Source organism: Parus major, chromosome 13, assembly GCF_001522545.3.
Source record: "Parus major isolate Abel chromosome 13, Parus_major1.1, whole genome shotgun sequence".
NCBI lineage: Eukaryota > Metazoa > Chordata > Aves > Passeriformes > Paridae > Parus > Parus major.
In genome coordinates, this window is record NC_031782.1 from 932,451 (window position 1) to 941,275 (window position 8,825).

Genomic DNA, 8,825 nt, shown 5'->3' on the forward strand with positions numbered 1-8,825 from the left:
ACCTGGGCCGGCCCCGCCCGGGCAGAGGCGGCTCCGGCCCGGCCCCGCTCCGCTCCCTGCTCCGCTCCCCGGGATCCTGCCCTGCCCGGCCCCGCTCCGTTCCCTGCCCCGCTCCCCGGGATCCTGCCCTGCTCGGCTCCGCTCCCTGCTCCGCTCCCCGGGATCTTGCCCCGCCTGCGGGAGCGCGGCTCCGGCCCGCCCCGAGCCCGGCCCGGTGGCGGCTCGCACGTTTCTGCTGCCATGGCACATCTGTGCGGGAGATTACTGCCCGGGCTTAGTGGTGTGATCTGGGAGAATGAACCCGTAATCTCCTGGAGGGGCTGGATGTGGAGCGGCAGCGGGAGAAGCCGGCAGCAGCGAGGAGCTGTGGGGCTCTGTGCCAGCGCTGTGTCCCCTAAAGAGCATCGTCCCACGGACGATGGCTGTCACCACTTCCCTCCACAGAAGATGGATGTCGCCGCACACGCAGACCCGGTGGCTTCTCCCCACGGCCGCTTCCTTCAGGAACACGCCAGGAATCCGGCCCGGGCTCGTCACCTCCTTCCCTCGGCTGGGAGCTCCCAGGAGCGAGCTGCAGCCGCACACAGCAGCCGCTGCTCCTCCCGGCTCCGTGGGATGCCAGGAGCACGGGACACACGGTGGGCACGGAGCCGAGCGAGCCCGGTCCCGGTGCAGACCCCGGCACCGAGCGCAGCCCCGAGCGGCCCCGGCTGCGGCACGGACCGAGCCCGGTGACCTCTCCCCGCGGGCTGGGACAAACAGCCGCATTTGCGGATAATCCCCGGCTGGCTGGAATTCCCCGATTCCCGGGGGAAACCGAGCTCCCCTCTCCCACCGAGCGTTCCCGTCAGCTCCGCCGGGGCCCGGGCGAGCTCCGGGAGCCCGGTCCCGCACAGAGCTCGGGCTCCAGCCCACGCCCGATGGGGAAAAGTTCATCAACCTGTGCTTTCCAACGGGTGGGTGCGGGCACAGGAACCTGACACCAGCTCAACCTTTTGTCTCTGTGTTTTTAATCCTCTAAAGCACGATTCTCTCCATCCCCACACCACAGCCTAATTCGGGCTGAGTCACCGCCTTCAAATATGGTTTGTGAGCCACATTTTTTTGGATGAGGCCTCCTAATTATAAAAAAGGATGTAAGACTAATTGCATGCTTATCTTGTAGGCAGGATATAAAGTTTAATGAGCTGTCATTTACGCCATATGCACGCAGGCCCATAAAAGCATGAGATGTTATTATTTGGATTATGATCCCTAGTTCTACCCTGCACAAAGCCATAAGAGCACTATTTTGGTTTTATCCTTCCCCATCACCATTGTTCGCATTTAAAAGTGTTCTAGCACTTACTGCTAATAGAGAAGAACCTGTAACTAGATTTATAGGACACTGCCTTAGAGGATGCACATATCTGGGGCTTGAAATTGAATTTCTTTCAGCACTTTTCCAGAATCACAGAAAATGATGATGCTCAGACTGTCATTTGATGATGAGGGCAGAATTGACGCCGTACCAAGCTCTGCCACACGTGAAACACCACACATGCCACTGGAACCAAGGCCTCAGGCAGGCAGTGAGGAATCTTCTCCCCTTTCTCTGTCTTCATTCATCAGGAGACACTCGTGTTTGAGCTCCAAATGTGGGAGCAGAGCAGAGCAGCAGGACTGGAACAGCCATGGACATCTTCCAGCCCCATTTTCCTAGGATTGTGCATCCAAACTGCAGAAGGGTATAGCAGAATATCCTGGGCTGGAAAGGACCAAAAGTGATCATCGAGCCCAGCTCATGGCTCTGCACAGGACACCCCAGGAATCCCACCACATTCCTGAGAACATTTATCACTGAAGAGAAAAATAAGCAAACAAACGGCCCAGACATCCACATCCTCCTGCCTGTGGATAATAACAGCTTGCATCCCTCTGTAGTAGTCCCTGCCATGCTTTGATTTATTGTTTTAAGCAGCTGGGTTGTCTCACTCCAAGTGAGACCCCGTGGAGGGATCCAGCAGCCCTGGACAGAACCATGGCCACCGAGAGCTCACCCCAGTGGCCACAGCCAGCCCTCCTCCGAGCCTCACACCTCCTTCCCACAGAGGAAAGCTGTGGCTGCCCTAATCCCACACTCCCACCCCGGAGCCGTCCTTGACCACACATTAACACATTCTCCCTCACTCACCAACCCACATCCCACAGCTCACTCAGGGAACATCTGCAGAAAACTACGCCAGCATTAAAACAGAATTTTTTTTTAAGAGCAGTTTCTACCTAGATTAGGTGACTCTGGATCAAATTACTGCTGGTGCAGTGCTGGGGGCTGCCACAGCCAAACAGAAGGAAGAGGGAGACTGCCAGAGAGCAGGTTTGGATGGGATTTTGGGCAGGAATTGTTCCCTGGCAGGGTGCCCAGAGCAGCTGTGGCTGCCCCTGGATCCCTGGCAGTGCCCAAGGCCAGGCTGGACAGGGTTTGGGGCATCCTGAGGTAGTGGAAGGTGTCCCTGCCATGGCAGGGGTTAGAACTGGGAGATCTTTGAGGCCCTTTCCAACAAAAACCAGGCTGGGATTCTCTGGCTGCAACGGCATCAGCTCAGACCAGCCCCAGCCCTCTCCTGCCACCAGCGTTATCTCTGGGTGGGTCACACAACCAGCTGGATTCAACCGGTTGCTTTGAAAAACAGCAATTGTTTCCAGAGTGAGCTTTCAGCTGGATCAGCTCCCTCATCTGAGCACAGCCTCTTCCCACCTCCGCATCCCTGCCCCATCCTCACGCCGGCTGCAGTTGTCACTGGATGCCCGTGACACATCCATTGCTAACACAGCAGGAGGAGCCCCTTCTCCTCCGGGAAAGCTTTCTGCCAGTTGAGTTTAGCAATTAGGGAAAGCTGGAGTGACAGCAGGAGCGGGAGGTGAGGAGCCAGCCCTGTCCCCCGTGTCAGCTCTCGGCATCTCACGGCTCCGTGTGGGCAGCTCGGAGCGACAGAGCCCCGAGGAGAGGCTGGGTCCGGCCACAGGGACCTCCCTGGGGACATAAACCCCTCATCCCACCGCTCTCCTGCCCCGGGGAGCCGGGAGCCTCCCTCCAGCAGCTGCCCCGGGGCCAGCAGCATCCCCAGCGCTGGCAAAATGGGAGCCCATGGTGGGAAAGCACCCACTGCACCAGAGGCTTGGGCACTAATGCATTCCAGGACACCCCAGGGGACAGCAGCAGGCATCCCGACTGCCAGAGTGCAGGAGCTGCACCTCGGAGCTGCCCTGAGGCAGCAGTGTTCAAGGTCTATTTATTATGTGGCTGTATATCACACTCACATCTTCCTTGCTCCCAGGACTCCTTTTATTGGGCCAGACACAGATGAGGCATTGTATATGGCAAAAATAAAACCACCCTGTTCCAGATAATACATTAGCCCATCATAATGAATCCCCTTGAATTCCCTGTTGTAAACCAAAGGGCATGGATTGACCTGTTGTACTGACAACCCTCCAAGAGATCTGATCCTTGACCTTGGACCTTTTGTTGGCTGTGAATACAGCTCCAGGGCAGACACCAAGGGCTTCCCCCTCTCCCATGTTATCCTGGAAATATTCTTCTTTGACACTTCTCCATGTGACTGCAGCAAGCAGCCTCAGCGTGACAGTGCTCCCTCCACCGAGCGCTCACGAGCTTTCCACATACCATGATCTTAGATATATATATTTTAGAGTGGAACAGTACTTCTCCTTACTGCGTTGCACCTCTCACAGTCACACATGAATTTCCACCTACTCAATTCCTTTTTTCCCTTCTGCAGCTCACTTTTCTCCTTGCACTCATTCCTCCTGGCTCTCAGGCAGATTTGCAGGGGTGGGTGAGACGAGACAGGAGACGGGAGCAGTGATGACACAGCTCAGTGTCTGCAGGGGGACAGATCCCCCCAAAATGAAAAGCAAATTGGGCTGGGGTCTCTGCTCCCAAACCCTCTTCAGCTCCCACTCATTAACCTCCCATGATTTTTTGCAGCATTCATCATTAGCCACTTGTGCTGCCAAGTCTCCCCAGACACCACGGGTTTGGAACTGGTTTTGGAACTGGTTTCCAGTTGAACAGAGATATCAGTGCCATCTCCTGTTAGTCAGCTGTGGTGATCTCCACATCCAGCTCCTTGCAGGTCCCTGAAGCCGTGTTCATGCCTTGGGCCATGAGTTCCTCTCCCTGCAGAGCACTCTGCTGGAGCTGATGAGTCTCTCAACTCTTTTAGCTAATTGGCTTCAGCTCCTGTTCGTGCTGTGTCCCACTCACACCCGCCTGGACATGCCCAGGGCCTCGTGGTGCCACCTCTGCCAGGGCTGGCACGTGTCTCTCAGAGACCTGGGAGCACCAAGGAGAGCAGGAATGTCTGGGACAAAGCCCCCAGGCTGTGCATCCAGGGGGAGCTGTCTCCAGAAGAGGCATCTTCATCTTCATCATCTTCATCGTTCACCTCACTGGCAGGTGTCAGAGCAGATAGAGCAGGACCCAGCTCCCGCTGCAGGGAGCACAGGGACACTCCCCAGGCTTGAGAGAGGTTTCTGGTGCTTGTGCATTTAGCCAATGGGGAAGGTTTGTTTCCTTTGATTCCTTGTTAAAAACAGAAGAAATCTTCTCAGCACCCTCAGCTGAGCCACTGGGCAGCTCTGTGTCCCCCTCTGTGTCCCCCTGAGCCTCGAGCTGCCCTCAGCTTTGCTCCTGTCACACTGCACGGGTGGCACTTTGCCCAACTCTGGCACAATTCCCCAGAGTGCTGCTTCTCTCCCCCTTCCCCAATTTCAGGGGCAGCTTACTGACATTTTAACACTTCACTAAGATTTAAACTCTGCTCCAACACCTGTCCAACTGCAAACCTCCCTCATCCTGTCCGAATGTGTGACCCCAACCCTGCCTGCTGACAGGACCCCGAGCCAGGATCCTCCTCAGAGCACAGCAACACTCACAAACCCCTGTGGCTTTCCCTAGCCTGATGTCAAGTTTGACTTTTGTTTTCAAGATGATCCTCAGGGTGCTGGAGCCTGGCTTCTACTCTCAGTGTCTGTTTTGTGTCCATAATTCAGGGGTGGTATTGATGAGCAATGATCAAAGACAGCCTGAGAGCCTTATGTTGAAGCAGCTTTTAGAGCTGCCATGCTGGGGTCTGTGCTCACCCTGTTCTGGCCAGGAATTGGACACAGAATAAGTTACAAATCAGAAACATTATTTTAAAGAGTAATGCCTCAGCAGGAGGATTGCAGAGGCTCAGCTTCCCGGCAGCACAAATCCCTGTTTGACTGGAGCCACAATGACCCTTCTCTGTCTCCCTTGGGAGCAGCATTCCCACTGTAAATGTTACCAGGGCTGTGCACACATGTGGGACAGAACAAAGCTCTGCATTATCAGGCTGTGGCAGCAGCAGCCAGGCGGTGTGACAGACCAGGGAGGCAGAGCCTTCGAGCTCACAGCTCCTGGAGGTGTGACAGGGACCCAGGCACAAAGGTGAGGGGGGGACATCACTGGCTCAGGGATGTCACTGGGCTGTCTGGAGGCATTTAGCACATTTAACGAGATGCACACAAAGGAACTTCATGGAACAGCGTGGGTTGGAAGGGACCTTCCAAATCATCCAGCTCCAACCATGGGCAGGGCAACTTCCACAGGAGCAGATTGCTCCAAGCCATGTCCAACCTGGCCTTGAACACTTCCAGGGATGGGACAGCCACGACTCCACTGTTCTCACGTGTGTATTTGTATTTGTAGTCTCTTTCCAGGCAAAGCCAGGCTCAGTGGTGCTGAAGATCACTGTCCCCTTGCTTATGGTCCAGGGTACATCTCATCCTGAGAGGAGGGTGGGCTTCCAGCATCATCATTCCCTTCATCCCTGATCTTCCCTGTGCTGTCCAAAAGCTTCACTCCATCCTTTTCCATCCAGGCATCCCTGGCACGAGGATTCTGCAGAGCAGGGTGGTGGATCTTTAGCAAGTGAGGGAAGAAGGAAATCCACTCCCTGTAATCACCAGAGAAGTGGCAAAGGAAATATCACCTTCCTCAGGGAAGTCCTTACTGACAGAAAAATAGAAGTCACATATAAGTAAGAAGAGTTTTAAGCTCAGGATTTTTTGGGTGAATTCCTTAAGGGGGGAGGTGGACACACAGCACACAATATGGAAAATCCACAACACATCACTGGGATGGAAATGTTTTTGAAAAAAGAGCTGCTCATAGATGTTCTCTAAATTGCCTGGGAGGAAAAGAAAAGGCCTGACAGGTGCATTTTGGGCAGTGGCAAGGCATCAAGCAGCTGGCCAAGCTACAGTTAAACACACAAAGTCAGAAACAAGCTCTCAATTACATGGAAAAGTGAAATTAGTCACACCCCTGGGAGTCATTGCCGTGCAGGAAGCTGAAATGGAAAAGTAAAGGAATCAAGGGTTATAAATTGTCAATGATACCCATGGAAGAAGTACTTAAATAACAGGGTTAATTATAAAGATGACAAAGTTTCATTGTCAGGAAAGGCTAAACAGTCTGCCTATTCTTACTCTCCTTTTTGGGAGAAACACAAAATCCCCTCAAAGGCCCAGCCAGGCAGCTGCCACTCATTTCCTCTCCAAACATGAAAGATCAGCCTCTCTCCATGTTCCACAGGGGAGCTGTGGTCTCATAAAGCTCCATGGACAAACCCTTCCACAGGTGTGCCATGGGGGTGTGGGGAGGAGAGGGAGCAGCAGGCAGAGCAGCAGGACCCCAAGGAGTTGGGGGTGTAAAGGTGCCTCATCCTGTTCCAGGAAAACTCAGCTGTGTCCCTTGGAGATGGGACAGCAGCAGGCAGCACCCAGAGGTGGCACCTGCACCAAGGCCAGAGCCAGGACAGGAAGGGTTTGGCCACCACCTGCATTAGACACCCACGTGTCCCATCCCACACCAGCCCTGCCTTTGGCTGCACAGGAGCTTCAGGCAAGTCCCAGTGGCTCCAGGGAGGATTCCAGCACACACCAGTGCTCCCAGGCTGGGTAACCAGCACAGCTGCCCCAGCCAGGAGCTCTGCAAAGCTCCCCCAAAAGCTGGAGGTGGCATTGAGAGCTCACCCCACGCTGGATCCCATCAGTGCTGACATCCTGCAACTGCTCCCTCTCCCAGCAGCACCTGTGGAGAGGGAGCCCTGCCCAGAGAGCACCTGGGAGCCCAGACACACAAAAGAGATTCAGGAACATCCCATTCCAAACCCCGGCTGCTCCAGCCCTGTCCAGCCTGGCCTCGGGCACTTCCAGGGATCCAGGGGCAGCCACAGCTGCTCTGGGCACTTGTGCCACTTACATATAAATACAAATATATACAAATACATATGCATATATAAATATCTAAACACAGAGAGCCCAGGAGGCTCCTCAGGCTCAGGTTATCCAGCTCTGGCTGCTTTTAACCTTTCTGACCTTGGGACCTGCTGCCACCCAGGGGATTCCTGCAGGCAGGATGTGGTGCATCACCCACCGCTCCTTTGTGGTTGTTCCCAGCTCCCACCCAAGGTGAGGCCCGGAGCCAGCATCTGCTCATCAGCCTCACTTTCCTCTTTCCTCTGATTGTTGTGTGGTTTCCACAGCTTTGCAGCTGCCCCACTTCCCTGGAAGCCAGGCCAAGGCAGCTTTCTTCCCCACTGGGGAAGGAAAAGGCTCCGAGCAGTGTCTGTCATCAGCAGTGGTGGCTCTGAGGAAAGGTGGCAAAATCCTGTCTGTGAACATCCCCTCAGAGCTGTCCCAGCTGCTCCCTGGGCTCTGCTGGGCACTCTCTGGCTTTTCTTTTATTTCCCATGTGCTTGACAACCAACACAGACTTTTCTCTCCTCATTTGGGCACGAGCAGGACGAGGCCGTGCTCCGGCACTGCCGGTGGGACTGCAGGTGCTGCTGCTGCAGGGCTGGACATGGCTGGAGCAGGGATGGATGGACTTGGAGGATCCCAGCTCTCCCTGGGTGCTGCTGCTGGATCTTTCTTTGCCTCGCTGCCTCAGAAGGGGTTTTCTCCCCGCTGGNGGCTGCTCCAGCCCTGTCCAGCCTGGCCTCGGGCACTTCCAGGGATCCAGGGGCAGCCACAGCTGCTCTGGGCACCTGTGCATAAAAACCTGCATCATAAAAACTTTCAGGGATAACCCATCCCTAAGGATTCCTGTGCCTAAGGAGGCAGGATCCATGCCAGGCAGACGGGGCTGCTTCTCACAGGCCCCTCTGAGGGGTGTGAAGCCATCCAAAACCTCCAACCACTTAAGCGGGGTTATATTATCACAAGACAATTCCAAGGAGAGGAATGTTTTCCTAAAATTTGTATAACCACTGGAAAAATGTCACAAACCACTGTGAAATTGAGCTGAAGCTGTGTTTCCAGGAATTAGAAACAGAAGGTCCCAAACCAAACTCTAGTTTCCTTTTTGGAGGGGCTCCAGAGATGTCTGCTGTGCATTAGCCCTGGTGTGACCGTACGAGGGACGTGAGTGCTGCCTCTCTCCTGTGTAAATAGTGATTTCCTCCTGGTGCTGCTCAGCTGTCCCAGCCCTCAGTGTTCCCTCTTTTTCTGTCTCTCCTCCTGGAATCTGGATGGGGATTTTCCTCTCAGGGACCAGCCCTACACATGGGCCACTTTACAGCAACTCCCTGTTTCAGCTGGCTTCAGTGCAAATCATTTTCATTCTCATAATTAGGCAAGGCCAGTGCCTTTCCTGCACACAAACATCTTCAAACAGCTTCTCGAAATTCCTGTGGAAATCCCCATGAATATCCCAGCTGTACCCGGAAACACAGACAAAGGGTTTGTTCCTGGGGCTGGGGTTCAAGGAGCCAGATCCTGAGTGATCCTGC